At 40.4% G+C, this 24221-nt stretch overlaps 1 non-coding gene and 1 pseudogene across 1 annotated transcript; one reads left to right on the forward strand and one right to left on the reverse strand.

Annotated features, from left to right (window-relative positions):
* Positions 1-2467: 2467 nt before the first annotated feature.
* LOC122205623 lies at positions 2468-3288 on the reverse strand (annotated as a pseudogene).
* A 6198-nt stretch (positions 3289-9486) lies between these two features.
* Positions 9487-9621, forward strand: LOC122205730. Its single transcript, XR_006196232.1, has one exon. It is a non-coding gene; the product is annotated as a small nucleolar RNA SNORA70 (small nucleolar RNA).
* The last annotated feature ends 14600 nt before the right edge of the window (positions 9622-24221 follow it).

The following is a 24221-nucleotide window of genomic DNA, read 5'->3' on the forward strand; positions in this document are numbered from 1 at the left end:
ATCTCCCTGCCCAACACCCTGCCAGCAACCCTCAGTTTCTTTTCTGTATTTGAGTCTCTTATGGTTTGTCTCCCTCTGTTTTTAGTTTTGCTTTCCTTCCCTTCTGTTCATCTGTTTTGTATCTTAAATCCTGCATGTGAGTAAAATCATACAATATTTGTATTTCTATCTTATTTTGCTTAGCATAATATATTCTAGTTCCATCCATGTTAGTGCAAATGGCAAGATTTCATTCTTTTTGATCACTGAGTAATATTCCGTTATGGGTACATATATATATGTACACACATGTGTGTATGTATGTGTATACACACACACACACACACACACACACCCCACATCTTCTTTATCCATTCGTCAGTCAGTGGACATTTGGTCTCTTTCCATACTTTGGCTACTGTCAATAGTGCCACTATAAACATTGGGTGTATGTGCCCTTTCAAAACAGCACTCCTGTATTCTTTGGATAAATACCTAGTAGTGCAATTGCTGGGTTGTAGGGTAGTTCTATTTTTAGTTTTTTTGAGGAACCTCCATACTGTTTTCCAGAGTGGCTGCACCAGTTTGCATTCCCACCAGCAGTGCAAAAGAATTCCTCTTTCTCTGCATCCTTGCCAAAATATACTGTTGCCTGAGTTGTTAATTTTAGCCATTCTGACAGGTGTGAGGTGGTATCTCATTGTGGTTTTGATTTGTATTTCCCTGATAATGAATGTCGTTGAGCATTTTTTTTCATGTGTCTGTTAGTCATTGGGATGTCTTCTTTGGAAAAGTGTCTATTCATATCTTTTGCCCATTTCTTCACTGGATTTGTTTTTTGGATGTTGAGCTTGATAACTTATATATTCTTCATAGATTTTGGATACTAACCCTTTATCTGATATGTCATTTGCAGATATCTTCTCCCCTTCTGTTGGTTGCCTTTTAGCTTTGCCGATTGTTTCTTTTGCTGTGCAGCTTTTTATCTTGATGATGTAGTTCATTTTTGCTTTTGTTTCCCTTGCCTCTGGAGACCTGCCATGTAAGAAGTTGCTATGGCTGAGGTCATACAGGTTGTTGCCAGCTTTCTCCAAGGATTTTGATGGCTTCCTGTCTTATGTTTAGGTCCTTCATCCATTTTGAGTTTATTTTTGTGTATGGTGTAAGAAAGCGGTCCAGGTTCATTCTTCTGCAGTTTTCCCAACACCGTTTGCTGAAAAGACTGTCTTTATTCCATTGGATATTCTTTCCTGCTTTGTCAAAGATTGTGTGTCTGTTTGTGTGCCAGTACCATACTGTCTTGTTGATTAAAGCTTTGTAATACAGCTTGAAGTCCAGAATTGTGATGCCTCCAGCTTTGGTTTTCTTTTTCAGGATTGCTTTGGCTTGTCTTTTCTGGTTCCATACAAATTTTAGGATTATTTGTTGTAGCTCTGTGAAGACTGCTAGTGTTATTTTGATAAAGATTGCATTGAATTTGTAGATTGCTTTGGGTGATATCAACATTTTAACATCCAACTCATTCTTTGTGGGAAGCAATGCAACCAAATCTTATTTTGTACAGGAGCACAGGATCAAGAAGGTCAAAATTGTCTAAACCAGTCAACGAACATCTGTATGATTTGCCTGTGCTTTTTAGGAGCATTTGCAGCAGTAAAGGGATTAAAAAAAATCCTAGGTTTTGGAACAACATAAATATTATTTATGTAATAAACAATGATCAAAGTTCTTGTTTAAGTTGAATGATATGAGGGGTGCCTGTGTGGCTTAGTTGGTTGGGCATCCGACTTCGGCTCAGGTCATGATCTCACAGCTTGTGAGTTTGAGCCCTTCGTTGGGTTCTCTGCTGACAGCTCAGAGCCTGGAGCCTGCTTAGGATTCCGTGTCTCCCCCTCTCTCTCTACCCTCCTCTGCTCATGCTCTGTCTCTCTCTGTCTCAAAAATAAACATTAAAAAACTTTTTTAATGTTTATTTTATTTTATTTTTTTACCAGAGGGAGAAAGAGAGACTGAGCACATGCTGGGGGGAGACGGGGGGCAGAGAGAGAGGGAGACACAGAATCCAAAGCAGGCTTCAGGCTCCAAGCTGTCAGCACAGAGCCCAACGCGGGGCTCGAACCCACACATTATGAGATCATGACCTGAGCCGAAGTCAGACGCTTAACTGACTGAACCACTCAGGCGCCCCTAACAAAAAATTGTTTTTAAGTCAAATGTTATGAAAGTAGGTAATGAAGTCCCCCCCCCTGCCCCCAACATCACTGCTAAGATCATTTCATCAGACTTTAAATTAGAGCAGTACAAGGGTGTCTGGCTGGCTCAGTTGGAAGAGCATGTGACTCTTGATCTTGGGGTTGTGAGTTCAAGCCCCATGTTGAGTATAGAGTTTACTTAAAAAAAAAAAAAAAAAAATATATATATATATATATTTATTTCCAGGGAAATAAGGAAGGAGACTCTATACAGAGTCCCTAGAATAGAAAGAGCCCTAGAACCTAGTAGGCACAAGCACATTCAAGTTTAAGATTATGGGTCTGTGGCATTTGTTTCTTCCCTTTTATAATTGGGATGTCCATCTTGGGTTGCTTGAATGTTGCTGGATCTTCAGCCATGCAAGTGGCCTGGGTCTGGACCAGTTTCACTGGAAAGGGCATCTGGTCCCCTTTGTGTGCCTGAGTGGCAAAACCCAAATCAAACTTTTGGAGGGGATTTAGTTCAAAGAAACTGTATTTATCTGATGAGTTTCTATATTCCCTACTTCCAGAATCCATGGTGCTAGGATTGGGCCAGGTAAGGCTGTGGAAGAACCAGAAGTGTCCCAGTCTCTGGGTTTCTGCTTAGGGGGAGCTGGGGGGTGAAACTGGCTGATGCAGCCTGCCTCTCTACTTTTATCTCTTCACTGTGTATCTTTCATGTATGATGAGCTTCTGCTTGGAGGTACTTGATCTCCTTGGTGGGAAGGCCTTTGTGGAGCATGCATTCAGCATCTCTCTGCCCTGCTTTTTGCTCAAAACACTGAATGCTCCTCTGGGTCTGCTCTGTGATCAGAGAATTCATGATGGCATGGGTAGCTCTAGCATTCGTCACCGGGTCCTTGTTCACACTATCAATGCCAAAGGGTCATGGCAGGGAAGGTCGTACTGTCCTCCTCTTAATCCATCTTGTCAAGGTCCTGATACTTGGGCTTTGGAATCACTGGCTTTCCGGGCATGCTGCCCATGACTGATGGAAGAGGAGCCATGGTGTAGTGTTCTTGAGGGCATCCTCATGCCTGACTGCCTAGCAGTACATCCTGATGGGGAAGATCATCTTGTTTAGAAGCCTACCAGGCTCAAGAGCAGGCCCTTTGGGCCCTCTCAAAGCCATTGAAAGACTGGAATCCAGGTGTTTTAACTAGATAGACTTCTGGACCTGAGTCTCTGTCACCACAGTGAAATGATATGGCCATCATGCTGACAAATATTAACAAGGAACATTGTCCAGCTGCTGCAATAGCAAAGCTTCCTTGAAAAATCTACCCAGAGGTTCTGTTTTTTCACCATTATGGGGCTGTCGGAGGCCTGAGCTCTACCACTAAAGGACTTCTAATACCCAGATCTGTAAGAAGTGGTGCAGTTGTACCCAAGTGATACATGACCCAAGTAGGCAGGGCACGGAATGTGTCTGAGTCTCAGGCACTGATCCACAAAGGCTGGCTGCCCCAAGTCTCTGACTCCAGTATTAACCTCCCTCTTTAGGAGCGACATGAAATTGGGCAAGATACAATCTCTCTGGACTTCAGTTTTCTTGTCTGAACAAGGAGGATAAAATATTTGTTCTGTCTACTTCACAGGGAAGTTTCTTGTAACATCAAATAATCCTTGTTCTTATTGGCTTTAGGAGGCACTGGAAGCATAAGTATGTGAAGTAAAAGAAAATGTGAGTGAAAATATTTTGTGAAGTTTAAAGGGGCACACAAGTGTAAACATTACTGCTTGTGACTTTTTAGTAGCTAATAGAGGCTAAAATGTCATCATTTTTACGTTCAGTGAAAGTCAACCAGTAGTTTTGAGGCCTTGCTCTTTTGTATGCAGACCCTTTGGGAAGGAGCATTAAGTTATACATATGCAGCTTAAGTACACAAAGGCAACTTTTGTGTGGTAAGCTCCCTGCCCCCAAAAGCAAAGATGTGTGACATAGAATTAGACACCAGTGGCCTTTTACTGTGGCTCTTTTCCCCTAAGACCTACACTTTGATTCTTGCTAATCTACCTCTCACAGAAAATGTGTATGGGGAAAAATGTGGTTCTCCTAGCTCAGGGCTGGAGATAATTGGCAGAACAGGGGAGGAAAATCAGTGGTCAGGGAAGAGTATGGGAGGGAAAAAGAGGGACCTGGGAATTGGAGAGAAGAAAAGACAATGTATAAGGAAAATCAATCCTCCTGATTGTGGCATGTAGAGAGAAGGAACTAAGCTATAAAAATGGAAAGTGGGGACCTCCGATTCAATCAATCAGATGCCATGTGGACATAGCTTTAAAAAATGAGGCTATTATCGCTCAAGTTCATTTGACAGAGCTTACATGTAAGAGTTAAGTGATGATCACTCTTGTCCACAATCATAAAATAAGGTGCCAAAGTGATTTATCACTCTGCTTTTCTAACATACCTTAACTTTAAGAAGCGTCTATAAATTTGGGTCTTACCTTTAAAATCTCATGTTATTGTAAGTAAGCCCAGTCTCTGCACATAGTAGGAATTCAATAAGTATTTGATATATTTGATAAATGAGTTGAAAGAATGGAAACTTATGTTAATTTGTGTTCATGGAGTTGGAGGGTTCAAGGCTGGAGAAGAATACATTTCCCTCCTTACCCCTTTATTTTCTTAAACGTGAGACTCTCAACGGAGACTCCTCCAGTCTGTGTAGATAATGTAATAATAGCTGGTGCTTATTCAAGAATTGTTGTATCAGGAACTATGCTAAGAAGTTCACATGATCTCAGTCAATCCTTGCAGCATAAGTGAGCACATAATTACCCAACATTAAGGATGGGAAAAGTAAAACTCAGGGAGGCTACCTTTAGAAAGGTCAAGTAACTCAGCAAAGGTCACAAAGCTGGTAAGTTGAGATCATGTTAACCAATTGCATATGGTTTCCTTTAACAATTTTATTTTAGTGAAAAGGGCACTGGGAAGTGGATCAAGAATTGTAACTGCCCATTTCTAAGTGGTTAGGACCAGAAGAAAGTGTGTACAATGAAGGTAAGCTATCATTAAAACCTCAATGCTTATCCTTTGACAGTGACCTTAAGAATAGATGGAGTAGCTAGAAAAGAGGCTTTCCAATACTTTTGGTGGCAACCAAAGTAAGAAACGTATTTTACACACACACACACACACACACACACACACACTCACACATACATATGTACATAACTGAAATAAAGCTTTCATTAAGCAATGCTTATTGTTACTATGTGTGATGCACACGAATATTTTCCATTTCTTTTTCTTCTCTTCCCTTCTCCTTCCCTTCCATTCTATTTTACTCCAGTATTTTTTTTGAATATAGTTGGCACAAAATGTTACATTAGTTTCTAGTGTACAACGGTGATTTGACTCAATACATTATGTTATGTTCACCACAAGTGTAGCTATCATCTGTCACCATGCAACGCCATTACAGTACCATTGACTATATTCCCTATGCTGTAACTTTTATTCCTGTGACTTAGTCATTCCATAACGGGAAGACTGTGTCTCCCACTCTTCTTCACCTATGCCCCCCCCCACAAATTCCCTCCTCTCTGGAAACCATCAGTTTCTTCTATTTATAGGTCTGATTCTGCTTTTTGTTTGTTTATTCATTTGTTTTTTAGACTGTACATACTAGTGAAATCATCTGGTATTTGTCTTTCTCTGTCTGACTTATTTCACTTAGCATTATACTCTCTAGGTCCATCCATGTTGTTGCAAATGACAAGATTTTGTTCTTTTTATGGCTGCATAATATTCTTGTGTGCGTATGTACCACATCTTCTTTATCCATTCATCTATCTTTGGATACTTGGGCTGCTTCCATATCTTGGCTATTATAGATAATGCTGAAATAAACATAGGGGTCCATATATCTTTTCAAATTACTGTTTTCATTTTCTTTGGGTAAATACCTAGTAATGGAGTTACGAGATCATATGGTATTTCTATTTTTAATTTTTTGAGGAACATCCATACTGTTTTACTTTCTTACTCTATATACAAAAATAAGCTCAAAATGGATTAAAGACCTAAATGTGAGACTTGAAGCCATAAAACTCCTAGCAGACAACATAGGCATGTGACATCAGCTATAGTAACATTTTTCTAGTTATGTCTCCTGAGGCAAGGGAAACAAAAGTGAGAATAAACGATTGGGACTACATCAAAATGAAATGCTTCTGCACAGCAAAGGAAACTATCAACAAAACAAAAAGACAACCTACTGAATGGGAGAAGATAGTTGCAAAGATCTATCGAATAAGGGGCTAACATTCAAAATACATAAATTATAAAACTCCACATCAGAAAAACCACAAATAATCTGATTAATAATGGACAGAAGACCTGAATAGACAGTTCTGCAAAGAAGACACAGAGATGGCCAGCAGACACATGAAAAGACGCTCAACATCACGAGTCATCAGAGAAACATAAATCAAAACCGCAACAAGATATAACCTCATACCTATCAGAATGGCTAGAATCAAAGAAAAGAAATAACAAGTGTCGGTGAGGATGTGGAGATACAGGATCTCTCCTGCACTGTTGGTGGGAATGTAAATTGGTGCAGACACTGGAAGACAGTATGGAGGTTCCTCAAAACATTAAAAACAGAAATATCCACTTCAGTATTTTAAATGCTGGTTGGGACACCTTCATTGACTTCACTGTGCACTCATAGGTTACGATCTGCAAGTTGAAAACCACTGAGCTAGATGGCAATAAAGGTGATAGAAGGAGCACAGACTTTCGAGTCACGCAGTGGTGGGGTGTGATCTGGGCTGCTGGTATGTTAACAGTGTGGGCTAACGCAAGTGACCTCTTCTTTGAACTTTAGTTTCTCATCCACAAAATGAGGAAAATAATACCTACCTCAAAAGGTTATTGAGAATAGCAAGCAGTGAAAATACCTACCCGAGCACCTAGCGTCTCATAGAAGTATGATGACAGCAGGGTAATGAGGCATTGAAGAATGGAGAGTTCTAGGCCTGGTACCAGCTAGCTGTGTGAGCTTAGGTAGGTAATGTCTCTAAACTTCTAAGTCCTATAATCTCTCTAAGCTACCATTTACTCACCTGTAAAAAAATTGGAGGAATAATAATACCTACCTCATATGATTGTTTGAGAATTAAGTGTGATAATACATGTAAAGGCCTTAGCACATGCCTGGTGCTTAGTAAATGCTCAATAAATTATTGGCTATATTAGCCACCCAACATATGTATCTATTATTGTCCAACTGCTAAGGTAGTGTGGAGCTTTCTAGACTAGGTTACAATATCTATTTTGATGAGACAGGACGGTGTGTGTGTGAAATCGAAACTGCTGTTACTTTGCTCATCAGTATTTTCTAGAGGCTAAATCAAACTTGGCTGAAGCAAAGGCAATCATTTTTGTAGAGCAAGCTTAGATCCAAGTTGGATTCCCTCTCCTCATTCTTTGAAAGTATTTCCACAAAATCCAATCTTTGGCTTGACATTAAAGGCCTATTTTCAGTGAGTAGACTTTACCAAAAAAAAAAAAAAAAAAAAAGTGAATAAAGGGGTGGGGGTGGAAAGAACATGACTCTACACACCAAGTAGTGGGGAGTGAGTTTAATATTTTTAGTTCAGCGAAAGAACTCTATGGCATGGTCTCCTGCCTAAAGTCTTACTTTTTCTCCACTTGTTTGAGACAGCCTTCAAGATCGCCACTGATGATCAAAACCTCATGGTATTCACCTTCTGTGTAATTCCCTCCTCCTGTTGAGTGTGGGCTGTACTTAGTGACTCACTTCTAACTAAGAGAATAAGGTGGAAATCACAATGTGTGATCATAAAAGGCAGTGTGGCACCACCTCTCTTTTGGATCCCTTGCTCTGGGAGAAGTCAGTTACCATGTTGTGAGTAGACCCATGGAGAGGCTCATGTGATGAAGAAGTAAAGCCTTTTGTCACTAACCAAATAAGTGAGATTGGAAACTGATCCTACAGCCCCTTCAAATGACTACAGCCACAGCCAATAGTTTGACCGTGACTTCACCAGAGACCCTGAGCCAGAACGACCCAGCTAAGCTGCTCTTGGATTCATGACTCTCAGAAACTGAGATGATAACGGTAGTTTCAAGCTGCTAAGTTTTGGGGATGATTTGGTCTGTAGGAATAGATAGTGAATACACAACCCTTGAATCTTCGCATAGTATCTCAATGTCAGGTTGGTTAGTTCATCATTCCATGAATGTTTATGAACTCCTCACTATGTGTCAAGTAGTATAACTACCTTCAGATCCTAACTTTGGGGAACTTACAGTCTAGTGGTGGAACTACTGTGGGCAGACTAACAGTGAAGATGCTAGGTATCTGTTAAATGCCACCATATGGTTTTGATAGTGGGATTTGGGGACTCAGAGGAGAGAATGAGAACTTCCAGCCTTGCCAGAAGAAAGAGGGACAAAGGGAGGAGATGGCACTTGACTTGTGCCTCGATATCAAGGTGTGATGGCTTTCTCAGGCGTCAACTTGGCTAGACTGAACTACATTCCCCATAATGCCCACTCTTTTACGTTTCTATTTAGGGTAAAGCATAAGGGAGATTATCCCTAATGGCAGAAGGAAAGCAGCAGCCAATTTGTAATACACACAAGTCACTGCTGATCTGCTAATTTACCTTGCTGGTGTGATGCAGCGGCTGGGTCTGTGATTGCTTCACCCTCACCCTGCATCCTCCTTTAGCATTTCTGACTTCCAGGCCAGCCATGTATGTTTAGCTCTGTGATAAAGGGCTTTTGGCTTCTGAGGAATACTCTCATCACCAAGGTGAGAGGCAGGATTACACAAGGTTTTGACCTTTCCTTCTGCTTGGGGTGCCAGCCTTCCTGACTGCCTGCCACATGCACTTTAAGCTCCAGCCTCAGATGACAGCCTTACAGCGACTGCTTCTCCAACTTCCACAGTTGTGTAAGCCAGTTCCTTGTGACATGCACAAGGTACGAGGTGAACAGATGAAAAGAGAGAGAACATTCAAGGCAGAAAAAATAGTATGAACAAAAACATGGAAGGGAAAAATCTAGGACTAATACAATTCTTAACCACTGGCATACCATTGGTACATGACGAATCAGAATGAATGCTGGCTGTAGTGCCGAAGCAGGGTCTTCAAGGGTCCTGGCTGTTCCCCTTTAATTACTAAATTATGGAAACTATCTGAGGAGATGTCTGAGTGGGTCTTATGGTGGTTAAGAGCATTTGGGGCCCCATCAAAAATGTGGTTATTTCCCAACTGGAACAGAGTGTTTTATATTTTAATAACTTGTGCTTTTTCCCCTTGGGGGCCCAGTGTGCAAGGGCTGCAAACAGTAGGCTCCTTAGTAGTGTATGCAGCCTGGTTACTGGATGGGTTGCCCTATGGAACCTTGGAGACAGTCCTTTTCAGGGGACATTGATGTCTGACCTCATGCTATCCCCAATCTAGGCTCCAGGCAGGTATGTGGCATGCCGTTAGGAAGCCCCAGGGTGCAGTGGCCAGAGTCCACTTTGGCCAAGTCATCTTGTCCGTCTGTACCCACCTGCAGATCAAGGAGCGTGTGATTGAGGCACTATGCAGGGCCAAGTTCAAGTTCTCTGGCCACTAGAAGATCCACATTTCCAAGTGGGGCTTTACTAAGTTTAACGTGGATGAATTTGAAGAGATGGTGGCTGACAAGCATCTTATCCCCGATGGCTGTGGGGTCAAATATCCCTAATCATGGCCCCCTGGACAAGTGGCAGGTTCTGCACTCATGAGAACCTCGGCCCTACTCCCTTATTCGCACCCACCAATAAATCCTACTTCCTGTCAAAAAAAATTTTTTAATAACTTACCATCATATTGATGCATTCCAGCTGAATGCCAGATCTGAAGAAAATATGCAAGGAGAATGTGATAAAGAACAAACTGTCTAATGTGACTGGAACATTGGCTGGCTTGGTGTGTAGCTGTGGGTTTAAATCCCAGTTATTCAAGTCAATGAACTTGATTTAACCATGTGTCTTACATGGCCATAGTCAAAATAGTCGAAACTGTTCCACAGAGAAATGAGATTTAATCCAATTAGAGAAGACCAGGACCCTATCCCTTCACTGAATGAGGGACCAGGAAACAGGGATTTTAGCCCCTATTCTGCCACTGACACACTGTGATTTGGCAAGTCACTTACCACAACTTGTCCTGGAACCAGAAAGCCGTGACTTTACCTTGGCTTTCTTCTCTGCAATTTCCTGGAGTTCTGGAATGCTTCTCTGTTCCTTAAAACTATAGCCCCTAGCCCCTTCAACTCTGGAGTCAAGACACGTTTCACTCAAAAAGCTTGCTTTATACTTTACCACCTTACCACCACAATTTTATTCTGGCCATTACTTGATATGAGTTGATCTATGACTGCCTTTTTTCTCTCTAGATAGCATCACAAGTATAAGTTTATCCCTCCTTTTGATTGCCTCATTCTCTCAGCAAATTATTTACCTGGGATTCTTTTTATATCTTGTAATGTCCCCTGACACTTAGAAATCTGTATACAGCAGGTGTCTATGAAATACTTGAATGTTCATATAGCATTTCAGCAAAATTCCAGTTCCAGGGGAAAGTCAAGCAGGACATTCTAAACTAAAATATTTAAAGGTCTGGGATTGTGTATAGCTCTGTGTTGTCTCTGCCTCCCTTCCACTAGCATGAATAATTAAGAATAGAGTTGGACCCCTGTGTCTGCATGCCCATAATAGCATTTGTGTGCATATAATAACGGTGTATAAATGAACTTCTTTTGCTTCAAATGAAAAGGCAGCCTTGTTCAATGACGAGTAAGTATGAACACAAAGAGCACTTCAGTATCCTCAGAGCCATTAACATCTCTTGGATAAGCTCAAACTATAAGAAATCAGTGTCTGCCATTAAAAAGAAATTCAAATCACAAACAGAAAAAAATAATGCAGTCATCCCTGAGATATTTTAAATATTCTTCTCATTGGAAAGTTAGGGAAGTTGGGCTTAAAATTTGCCACATTTGAAGACCATCCTCACTAACAAACACGTCACTCTTAACTCTCTGTCGTTCAGGAAAATGACATACAGGTTCAACATTCTATAAGTAAAAATAACCACGGGAAAATATTGGACTATGGTTAAAAACAAACTTCTGAATTCAAAAGAAAAGTAGGTCTGCAGACTAACAAAATGGTGTGTGAATATGATTGCTGAGAACTTGGAATTTTGAATTCAAATTCTTCCCTCTTAAGCAATTGAATTAGTAAAAGAAGTTACCAAGAAAAAGCTGAACAGAAAGGACTATACACAAAAACCTTAAAGCTTTTGAAATTGCCATGAGGCAAATTTTCCTTCTTAAGCCTGGAAAATTTCCCCGAAAATGATGAGGTAGGTTTTTGATCATTTCTACTTGTCTTATTTTTGTATTTAGCAAACATATATTTAATTGAATTTGAATATGCTTGCTGCAACCATGAGTGAAAAAAAAAATTAACATATACACTTAGCATGACCTTGTGAAGCATACAAAGCAGAACAGAATAAGAATTTTTCCTCCTCATTCTATTTTCCTGGAATAAATCATAGGTTGTTCCACTGTTATTAAACCATTTTTCAATAATAGTTCATCTCCCAGCATTAGCATGAATAAATTGCTCCTCTCAGGACAGAAAGCAGCTCACCATTTTCTTTCTTAACCATATCCAGTCTTTCAACAAGTTCACATGTCCGTTTACACATACAACTAGGTGTATATAGTTCCTAATTCTTAGCAAAGTTCTCCTTCCCCACTATAAAAAAATGTCTCAATCTACGCCAGTAGATTTACTCAGAATTGGTCTGCTGAGTCCATCTTTTGCCTCCTGTAGATTTCCTTTCATAAAGAGCATCACAGAAGCTTCACTCATTAGCATTCTGAGTCGGTCCTCCAACGTGTGGTTAGCCCTAATGCAATTTATACTTAGTTCATCCCATGCTTCTAGTTCTTTACATCAAGCCTCTCTATTAGTGCTGAGGATAAATGAGCCAGTTGGAAAAGGTTTTGAACCCTTGGCAAATTTCATCATAAAACACACCAAAATGCTATAATCTGTACGCAATCTTCATGAAGAGTTTCTACCACCTGCTTGCTGAAGCAGCAGCACACCCCCCTTATAATCGCTGCCCCCTGCATGGTGTTAGTTAACGTCATTAGACAAATGTTGAGATCTTATTTTCCATGTTCATTAGCACCAGGTGGGAAGAAACGGGCATAGATGCAGGCATAGAACTTTGGGGATAAGTCAGGCTTACACATTATTCAGCCAACTTTCTAAGCACCCATGAAAAACCAAAAAGGCTAGAATAGAAGTAATTTTCTGTTGTTTTTTCCAGATATGTTAGGGACAGTGTCCATGTCCAACTTCACTGAAGTGAGAGTGATCTTTACGAGCTGTGTGGCATTGAGCAAGTCACTTAACCTCTCTCTGTCTCAGATTCCTCATTTATAAAATAGGGATGATAATTTTATCTACCTTGTAGGATTGGCATATGGATTAAATGAGTTAATACAGATAAGGCACTTTGAGCAGAGCCTGGAGCTGTTATCATCCTCCCCCACCCCATCCTCCTCTTCTTTGTTTTGCTAACTCTGTTTTACGTTGTCCCTTGAAACGCACGGGGGACCCCACAGTATCAAAATGGGATCGCAGGGAGTGATGGGACTCTGAGCACAGCCGCTTCCCTTGTTATTTTCTCGTTTAACCTCTATTCTTGGAGCACTTCCTAAGTGCCAGTCCCTATGCTAAGCTCTTCACAAACATTTTTGCATGTAAACCTCAAAACAAGCCTAACAGGATAGACACCACTATAATGTCCATTTTATTGATGAGCAAATAATCAGATTATTTGGGTGTTTGTTTGTTTGTTTTGATGTTGAGTTGTATAATTTCTTTACATATGTTGGATATTAACTCCTTGTTGAGAATATCTTTGCAAATATAATTTGCTTATGGAATTAAGCTCCACAGTCTTGAAGAAGTGGATGGATTTCTTATAGTTCATATTAACTTTGTTTTAAGGGTTTTAGTCACCTCCAGACTGCTTATGATAACTTTTAGAACGGAAAGGACCTTTCCATTTGATGTAATCCACATGAAGGAGTTAAGGCTCAGAGAAGTCAATGACTTCACCCAAGGTCACACAGCCAGTTGTGCTAAGCCTGCAGCTACAGCACACTGCTTTTTATCTTCATGTTACTTTTCATGATTAGTAGATCTTTTCAGGTGTGGAAATACTTAAAGTATGCATTCCTTTCAAGGACATGAGTTTCTTCAAGGAAATAATATCCTTAAATGGAAAATGAGGTGAAGGTAGAAAAGAAATACTTGGGATAGGTTTTTTATTTAACTTATAATTAAACACAATTGCTTTAAGTGAGCAACATCTTAAAAGATGGTATTAAAGTCATACCCCAGAAGCCACAAATATGATAATAAAAGGTTTGTAGCCCTTGTTTTACTAGACATTCTTCAATTCCACTTTTTTCCCTGTGTTTTAAGGACAGTATTATCTTAGCTTCTCTAAGACTTTTTCTGTTTTAAACTTGAATTCCTTACAAGAAAAAAAGGGGATTCCCTGTTCCTGCATCCGCACCCCCCCCACACACATTGCTCCTGAGGTGCACGCGCACACACACACACATACACACACACACAATTATTCCTCTCAGAATGAAATCTCCTTTTTTTCATCTCTTCTTTCTCACAGCCCTCCACAACCTCCCCCAAATCCCTCCCCCAAAACCTAAACTTCAGCATTTGGCTCAGTGACATTCTCTCAAGATCAAAGTCAAATGATAATTTCCATGAAAATCAAAGTAATTTCAGTCTCACTCCCTCTCTCACTGAAAGCCTAGGTCTCCCACCCATGAAATACTAAAAATTCCACACTTCCCCTTCTCAGGATGAAACTCTCTGCTCCCTCCTCCTTTCTTTAGGTGTCTCCACTTTAAGCACATGACTGCTTTTCTGCAGAGACGCTGATGGAAACTTTCAGCTTCAAATTCAAGATCTCGCTACTTTTTGTGTCTTTCTCTTTCTGGCATAAGCAATGCTTGTGAGGCTTGAAGTGAAAGTGGGGAGAAAAGGACAAGAATGGGGTGGGGGAGGAGGCTGGATCAGAAAGGGGAGAGGAGATGTATCTGGGATGGTAGAAAAGTCCTATTAAGTGACTTTCTGTGTGTCAGGTGTCCCTGGACAGGTATGAAACGTATTCTTATGTGAGTGACCACAAGTTCACAGAAATCATGTAAAATTTTCAAGGCCACAGAGTTGGTAAATGGTCTGGTTAAAATATAAACCCAAGGCTGTCTGACCGCAGAGTCCAAGTTTTGTGCAAGGATGTGAGGTCAGTGACCTAAATACAGGGAAGAGCAGAAGGGTCTCTATGCCCCGCCATGATCCCATCGTTACACACCTCTGTTGACTTGCTTCATACATCTTTATGATGAATTATCCACCTGACCGTGTTTAGCACAAACAATGAACTCTGCTCCTTGTCATTGCCCTGCCCTCCCTCCACGCACAATCACATATATGCTTATTGCTGGGGCACTGAGGAGGTTCTAATTTTGCTCTTACAGTGGAAGGGCCCATTCTGAAATCATTGCTGCTACCCAGGGACCTTCCCACAAACTCACTAATTGGAGAGTTAACTGATAATAAAAGGACTTCACACTTCCCTTTGACCAAGATGTCATCTGAGAAGTTTCATGCAAGTGAAAATAATTTTGCTCCTCCAGAAATGGAAATAGTAATCCTGCATTTAGTTTGGAAACACCGTCAGAAAGGAAATACAGTATTTTTTCATTTGAGAGGAAAATATCAAATCACGAACACAGGAAATCTCCCTAGAGTCTACCTACAGTAGGAAAGCTCGTTTTATATTTTGCAAGTTTTATGAGAAAAGCATTCAACTCTAATATGTAGCTATTTGAGTATTATTCCTTGTGTGTGAAATTCATTTGTTGAGACTAGCATAATACCATGGGATGAAGACTGGTCCCCATAGAAGCTATAAGTCATCCTAGGGATTATGACATGAAATGTTCAGATATCCATTATTAAAAATGAATGTTTTCTTTTGCTGCTTTTCTGCCTAGTGGGGAAAAGAAAGAAAAGTACCCTACAGATTCCATTAAAACAAACAAACAAACCAAATCCTAGAGTGTACATTCAATAAAATCTTGGCTTGACACAGGGTCCTGAGTTGGTAATATGAATTGGCAAGTGGTTTTCCTGATCTGATCAGGCAGGAATATAAAGAAATGGAAGGCAAAACAAACACTTAATGAGCACAGTACCCTTGCCAATTGCCATCTAACAGCATAGTGCTATTCCACTACTATCCTGGACTTAGCTCCGTGACCTGCTTTGGCCAAGCTGATTAACAAAATGTGTTGCAGGTAGAGACCTGAGAAGTGTTTAAGTTTCCCCTTGTTCTTGTTTTCTGCCACAGCCATGAGACCATGTCTGTGTTAGCCTGCTGGAGGATGAGACCCACAACAGAGCTAAGTCACCCCAGCCACTCCAGCTGAGACCATCCTAGCTGAGTCAGCAACCAGACGATCCTCGCACACGTGAGCAGGTCCAACCAAGACCGGCAAATTCTAAGAGTAGAATTTGCCCTTAGCCGAGCCAAGATCAGCATAGCTTCTGAGCACACCTCTCAGATGCATGAGTAATAGATGTTTACTGTTGTGTGGTTTGTGGTGGTTTGTTAGGCAGTGTCACTGTGGGACTAGATAACTGATACAAAACCCACAGTTAGGAAATGGTTTCTGGATATCAAAACACATTGTGAGTTGAATGGCATGTTGTATGAAAGTGACAGTAAAGATTTGTGTTCAGATCGACTGTGGCCCCTGAGGGGCACAGCACAGCCAGGGAAGAAGGGGGAGGATTTTCATGTCAAAGGCAAGCTCATTTCTCTACCAATCACTCAAGGAAAAGGAGTATCTCTCCAAGTGGCAATGAAATCTAAGGATCAGGGTCATAGTCAGGTGAGTGACATGGCAGGATCTCTCCTAGGCAGGACCTCTTGTCTAGGAAGGTATTTCTCTAGGGTCCATTCAGAATGACTTCGCTTTGTAGGGACTGACTGACCAGGAGCTGCAAAGTGAAGGGTTCAGGGGTTTCCAGGTGACCATGATGATGACGATGATGGCGTGTGACCCTTTACTGAGCAGATTGCTTCTGATGTCCCAGGTGCTATACTCTGCTCTTGACATATAGTAGCTCATTTAATCTTCATAGCAGCCCTATAAGGCATTACTTTTTCCCCATTTTATACATGAGGAAACTGAAGCCCAGAGCTATTAAATAACTTGCCAAAGACAAATAAAGAATAGAGCTGGGTAGTCACCAATTTGGCTCAAGGGCCTCTGCCTCAGGGCCTAGGGAACCAAACAGCAGACAGGTTGGGTTGAGACGAGACTTCATATTTTGTGAGCTCAGTTGTCGTTAGCCCTTACACTCTGTTTCTGACTCTAAACAGGAAGGAATTTCATCCCACCATGAGGCCAGTGTCCTGGTGGCAGCAGGAAAGGACTAGGTAGAGCTGGAGTGAGAAAGCAGAAGATAATCCCGATGGGAAGGTCAAGTTGGGGGCAAGGTCAAGTGTCCTTAGGAGCTTAATCTCATGCACTTGTGCCAGGGTATTCTCTACCTGGTGCTGTTTCCTTAGAGGTTCTGGGTTTAATTTTATGGCAGAGAGTAGAATTTGCTCATGCTTTGTACTTACTAGGTGCTATTCTAAGCATTTCACATACATTATGCATTGAATTCTGGCAACAACCCTTTAATGATTAAGGACATTTTTATCTTTAATTTTATTTATTTTTTAAATGTTTGTTTTTTTTGAGAGAGAGAGATTTAGAGCATGAGTATGGGAGGGGTAGAGAGAGAGGGAAAGCGAGAATCCCAAGCAGGCTCCACACTGTCAGCACAGAGCCTGACGCGGGGCTCAAACTCAAGAACTGTGTGATCATGACATGAGCCAAAATCAAGGGTCAGACACTTAACCAACTGAGCCATCCATACGACCCTGTCCTTAATTTTAAAGAGCAATGAGATTCAAAATGCAGTTCCTGGACTGATGCAGGCTATGAACTCTTTCCAGGCCTTAGTGAAATTGGAAATTGAGACGAGAAATTGAGACTGAGCAATTTTAACAGAAACTTTTAACAGAGCAATGTTTTACCTGTTGAATCTAATAATCTTAAAGAAATGAGCATATACTTTATATGTTTTCTGTTTCGTTTTCCTGGTAATTAATTTTCATGCATTTTACAAAAGTATTTTTCCTCAAATGGATTGGGAATTTAAAAAATAGAGTTTGAGAAATGCTTCTGGATAGTAGAATTGAGGCTCAGAGAAATTAAATAAGTCGCCAAAGTTTTAGACATTAAGAGCCAGAACAAGAGTGAAATGCAACACTTAATCCAATGCCCGTCAAACCATTTTATTTTTATTAAAATTAACATCAAGGTGATTAAGATTGTGCCCACCCACATCTTCCTATTTAAACAATGATGCAAAGTTTGATTTGGTGGGGGGCAGGGGGGCTGCTGGGAGGAGAGTGGTAGGCTTTGGGCTTATCTATAGACAATCAGTCATGTACTTAGCATAGAAATAGGACTTTTGAGCTGAACTTTAAAAATTGAAAGGATGCCACTAGTGTAGACATGTAGTTCACACAGCAATGGCACGATTCTTGTAACATCACTTGGCAATTCGAGCACAGCTTTTTCCTTTGCTCCTTCTGCAACTCCCTAAGGGAGAAATGTAGGAAACACGTAAAATCCTCATTTGAAAAAAAAATTGTCTAACAGATCCTACACCCGGTGAAGCATTTCATTTTATGGTTTTAAATTCCAAGGTGTTTCTTCCTATCCTCAGTTAAAGAAAAATGGCATCTTGACTATAGAAAGTAGTAGAAGATACACAAGGGCTTTGGAGCAAGACCCACCCAAACTTACGTCCTGCCTTTGCCATTTTCCTGCTGTATCGCCTCGGCAGCAAGCTAACCTTTCTCATCTTTTTTTTTACTTTTTTCTCATTTGTAAAATGTGAATAATTCATACCTCATAGGATTTTGATATAATTTCATACGGTAACTCGTATAAACTGCTCTCGTCAAGTATGAAGTAAGAGGATAATTACATCAGATGCCCCCAAACCAAATATAACTTACCCAGCTTGTTGAGATCCTTTCAAATGTGGTGGCTGCACCATCTCAAAATAATTAACTAAAAGATTTTTTTTTTTAATGGAGTTATTCAGCGAGTAGGTTTCTTTTTAGCAGGGAGTGAAACAAGGTCATTTGACTCAATTTAAAAAATGGAATTAACTGAATAGTTTGCATGTTTTGTTTCCATATACACAGAATCTAATAATTCAGGATGATATTCTGGCCTATTGTATGCTGAAAAATGGTTTCATTAAATTTGTGAGGTACTGGGGCGTCTGGGTGGCTCAGTCAGGTAAGTGTCCGATTTTGGCTTAGGTCATGATCTTGTAGTTCGTGAGTTCAAGCCCCGCATCAGGCTCTGCACTGACAGCTCAGAGCCTGGAACCTGCTTCAGATTCTGTGTTTCCCTCTCTGTCTACCCCTCTCCCGTTCATGCTCTGTCTCTCTCAAAACTAAACGTTAAAAAAAAATTTTTTTTTGATTTGTGAGGTACTCACTTTTATAGATTACTGATAACCTTACCAGTAATATTAAGTAATGTTGGGAGAGTCAAATTAGATTACATAATATATAGCTTCTAGTACATGATAAACCCTGAACAAATATACTTAATCTACCTTATTTATAATTGCTGTATTCTGCCTTATTTATAACTGTTACTGTTTTTAGGTCAATGTCACTTTATAGAATTTGATTATGAACAATGATTAGCACTTTTGTCAGCTTTTTTACTACAGGACTTAACAGAATGAAATTATTTGTACGGGGCAGGTGAAAATATGGGCCTGCATGATTTATTTATTTATTTATTTTCAATATATGAAGTTTATTGTCAAATTGGTTTCCATACAACACCCAGTGCTCATCCCAAAAGGTGCCCTCCTCAATACCCATCACCCACCCTCCCCTCCCTCCCACCCCCCATCAACCCTCAGTTTGTTCTCAGTTTTTTAAGAGTCTCTTATGCTTTGGCTCTCTCCCACTCTAACCTCTTTTTTTTTTCCCCCTTCCCCTCCCCCATGGGTTTCTGTTAAGTTTCTCAGGATCCACATAAGGGTGAAAACATATGGTATCTGTCTTTCTCTGTATGGCTTAGCATAACACTCTCCAGTTCCATCCATGTTGCTACAAAGGGCCATATTTCATTCTTTCTCATTGCCACGTAGTACTCCATTGTGTATATAAACCACAATTTCTTTATCCATTCATCGGTTGATGGACATTTAGGCTTTTTCCACAATTTGGCTATTGTTGAGACTGCTGCTATAAACATTGGGGTACAAGTGCCCCTATGCGTCAGTACTCCTGTATCCCTGGGGTAAATTCCTAGCAGTGCTACTGCTGGGTCATAGCGTAGATCTATTTTTAATTTTCTGAGGAACCTCCACACTGTTTTCCAGAGCGGCTGCACCAATTTGCATTCCCACCAACAGTGCAAGAGGGTTCCCGTTTCTCCACATCCTCTCCAGCATCTATAGTCTCCTGATTTGTTCATTTTTGGGCCTGCATGATTTAAAGCCACTGTGAGTTTGCCTTGAAACCCTATGGTGAAATTTCTCCAAATGAATGATAATAAAACCTCCACGATTAATGATTCCCTAGGTCTGCCCTCCAATTACTTTCTGAAATGGAATGAAACCTTTGGCATGTCCTCAAGTAATCGACTGCTAAATTGTGTCAACAAGTGCTTGTGTACTCTTTATAGTTTTGCCTAACCGTTTTTGCCTTTAATCATTCCGGTATTCTTCCCCGAACAAAACACAAACCTGTGCTTTAGATTTCAACTGATTTTCCTTGCAACATCCTGGGGATCTGAAGTCCAGAGTCTCTTTCGGGAGCTCGTTTCAGGCAACACTGGGAACTATTTCAGAACACCATACAGGACTAGGTCAAAAACCACCTGGAAACATTGGTAACATTATTTCCATCATCGGGCTGTCACTTTGGTTGAATCTACAGATTTAGGACCCTTCCAGAGCACACATAATAACAATCTCACAGGATTATTTAAGCATTAAGTGAGATTAGGTATATAAAAGTACTTTTCAAACTATCAGCCATATACAAAGTTCAAATATTATTATTTCATAGGATGCTTTTACTTCTCTGTGGTTCCTTTATAGGCACAAGATGGCTGCTGCAGCCAAATGTCACATATTTATATGATCGTGCCCCAAACAGGAAGGGAAGGGTGGAAGGCTTTTTCAGAATTTTCTTTCTTTTTATCAGGCAGGAAAATCTTTCCAGAAGCTCCACTTCAGCAGGCTTCCCTTAAGTTTTCATTGGCCAAAACTAGGTCACATATTCATCCCTAAAGGAGGATCATAGAATTACCCATTCCAGGCAAGGAGAAACAGGATTATCATGATTGGGTTAGGCCAAAGGAACACAAATGGTCTGATTTAAAGATCTTTGATATTTAGCCTCTAGCCTTAAGAGCCTAGCCTAGCTCTTTTGGCCTCTCTTACTTCTTGGCTCCTAGCCTGCTTCCACGTGGATGCTTCTCTTATCCTAACACTCCCTGGACATCTTGACTGTACATTCTGATTTTTCCTTTTAAAATACTCTTTTCATTTTGATGAAGGAAGTATAACAATCTCAAAAAAAAAAAAAATCCTTCAAGGGTGCCTTAACTCTGCTACGTGAATTCTTCAATGTATGTCTCCTTCTCTATACCTCTAGTCCATCCAGGGCAATACAGAATTGAAGGGAAACAATGAGCTTTGGAATCAAATGGACCCAAGTTTGAATTATAGCTCTATCACAATTTATTTACATCATGGAACCTGTTTGGACCTCCATTTCCTTATCTGTACTAGGAATACAAAAATGTCTACCTCCTAGGATTTAGTACAAGAATGTAAAGTACCTGGTGACTAAAAGAAATCCATTTTTTATTCTTTTTACCAGTTCCTATGATTGCTCTATCTCAAAAGACTGGTCAGGTTCCTCACTCAGCTCATCTGGGTTGGGGTTTGGTTTTCGGTGGCTTTCCCTAGCTTTAACACTGTACTTCTTTAAGGCCACATTCATTGCTTCCAGTATTCTGTTCTTTGTTGATTGCAGTGCAATTCTGGATGAAGGGTACTCAGACCCCTTGCCCTAGTCTGAAAGACTTGACAATAAGAAGTGCTTGTGAAAATAAAAAGAAAGATAATGTATTGAACATATACTAAAGTACAATAAGGGTCAGCAATTGCCACCATAACAAAGACTGGACAGGTGGCTAATTATAGTGGGTAATGTAAGCTCTGGCAATGTGAGCGGCAACAAGGACAGTAAAACTTCAAAGGACAACATTATCCAGTATGGTAAAGAGAGCAACAGAAATAGATCAGGAAAAGACAATGGATCAAAAGAGAAACAGACTTGCCATGACCCAAGCCCTTCCAGTAAATGAATATTGAGAAAGATTTGGAAGCCCAGATGATCACATCTCTGTATATTTCCTTTAAAACATAACAGAACATTTACAATTAATGGTATTTGTTTAATTAACATGCACAGTTGATTTGTGTTATGATCTTTTTCATGGTGTATCATTACACCAAGTATTTAGATTTTTCATTTTTGGTTATAGAGATCCTCAAGAGAAGCCAAGTAACATCTAATACAGTTCAGTCTGCCTCTTATCTCTGATTATCCCTAGATATGTTCATCTGCACTCTTACCCTTACAAGGCTAAGGTGAGGTAAAATGTCTCACAGATATTTACCTGTCCTCATCTATTCTCAAGACCTTAAGTTTAGCTTAATCTAGGAGCAGAAGCACAAGACAGATTCACCATTGTCATCAAGTCCTTTTTGTTCATGTTCTAGACGGTCTACTTGGTTTCTACACACTGCCCTACATGAGTTGTCGAATTTAGTGCACACTTGTCCTTGGCTGATCTAGCTTACTGTTTTCTTGACTCTCTGCTTTGCCCTGACCTTATTATCTTGCAGAGTAATTTGTTTTGTTTTGATTGCCAGCCAGGGTCTTCTGTTCACCCACTTTACCATTCCTGAGGAAGATCTGCATCTTATGGTGCTAAGATGCAATGTTTTCTCTGACTTCAATCACCAGTACAGAGCCCTGATTCCTCAGACTCATCCTCAGACTTTCAGCCCAGCCCTCCATGACTTTTCTGGCTTCTTCCAACCAATCCTGGAAACCAGTCCTCCATGGATCCCTGTCTACCTTCAGGTCTCCTTCTCAGTTTCAAACTCTGAATTTGACCTGCTGCTCACTGAGTTCCCATGCCTCCCCAGATTCTGAGCTGTGTTTTGGTGTAGCTCCCTCCTTGCAGTGGTGAGAAAACAGAGAGGGGAAGAGAAAGAGGCACCTCATCAGCACCGTCCCACTTTCTTGGGCCCCATAGTCCTGAAAGCAAGGCTTTCACTGAGGCTTTCACTCCCCACTGAGATGGGGAGACCGAAGCTTTGCACCAAGTGGTTGTTTAGGAACGGCTCCCTCTTTCTGTCATTAGTATACTCACCTCTCCATAACTTTTAAAACAAGTATAACCCCTAGATCAGGACATTAGTTTTATTTCCATGGAATCTCAAGAGAAGTAGCTCTAATTTCATCAAATCTAAATGATGATAATAACTACAAACTTTCATTGAGTGCTTAAGCATGATAACTAATATATTCCTCACTCAAACCCTCTGAGGTATCATTGTTTTCATTCATCCTCACTTTACACACGAGGAAACTGGGAAAGAGAGGCAAAGTAACTTCTCCCAAGATCACACAGCAAATGATTGTCAGACAGTATTTATACTTCTACATTCTGTAGCCTAAGGTCTTAAACATTAAGGTATTAAGACATTAGGTCTTAAACATTGCTTCTAGATTGATATGTACTTGGTATAAACACTTAATTAAATCATAGAGAATATGCAAATTATGAATTTTGGTTGGGATTTTTCTAAATTTGGAGATTAAAAAAAAATTACATGTGGGGGCACCTGGGTGGCTCAGTTGGTTGAGCGTCCAACTTTGCTCCGGTCGTTGTTCTCACGGTTTGTGAATTTGAGCCCCACGTCGGGCTCTGTGCTGACAGCAGGGAGCCTGGAGCCTGCTTCAGATTCTGTGTGTCCGTCTCTCCCTGCCCCTCCTCCGCTCATGCTCTGTCTCTCTCTTTTATCAGTTCCTAAAGAAGAGAGCTTTAGAGAGAAATGATAAGTTTCAGTGCACCGTTGTTCAGAAATAACCCCTACTTGTTATCTTTAGCTTGCTTCAATTGCCAATTTCTTTTAAGTTGAAGAAGTTGTCACTTGGTAGAGAAAATGTGACCCTAGGATAATTTCTAAACTCTTAAAAAAGACTTAGGGTATGAAGAAAGAGGATAGTATCAGTGCAACCAACCAAAGTTATGATCCCCAGGACTAACTCAAGGAAAGGAAAAGAGCATATTTTCTTCAAAATATTTAACAACTTAATAAACATCAGTTGTTCTCCAACTACCTCTAGACAAAACAAAACTGAGAGATACCTGCATCTAATTCTTGGAGGGGGCAGTAGAGAAAATGAGTAATTCTCTGAATTGCCAGAATAGAAGCCAGTAAAGAGAAAAGTTATCTTCTTGCTACTAAGTGGTGGGGGAAGAGGTAAAAGGAAAGCTAAAAAAGAGCGGAGAGAAGAAGAAAGAGGCAGGTGGGTGGCTCTACTGAATGAAAAGGGCAAGTTTTCTGCACACCGAGGAAGGCTTTGAGGCCAAACCAGATCATAAAGTATCAACAGAGGTTCAAATATGTTGTGTGCTTGTGGTGGCACATGTGGTAAAGTAGATCT

The sequence above is a fragment of the Panthera leo genome, chromosome D4 (assembly GCF_018350215.1).
Source record: "Panthera leo isolate Ple1 chromosome D4, P.leo_Ple1_pat1.1, whole genome shotgun sequence".
Taxonomy (NCBI): Eukaryota; Metazoa; Chordata; class Mammalia; order Carnivora; family Felidae; genus Panthera; species Panthera leo.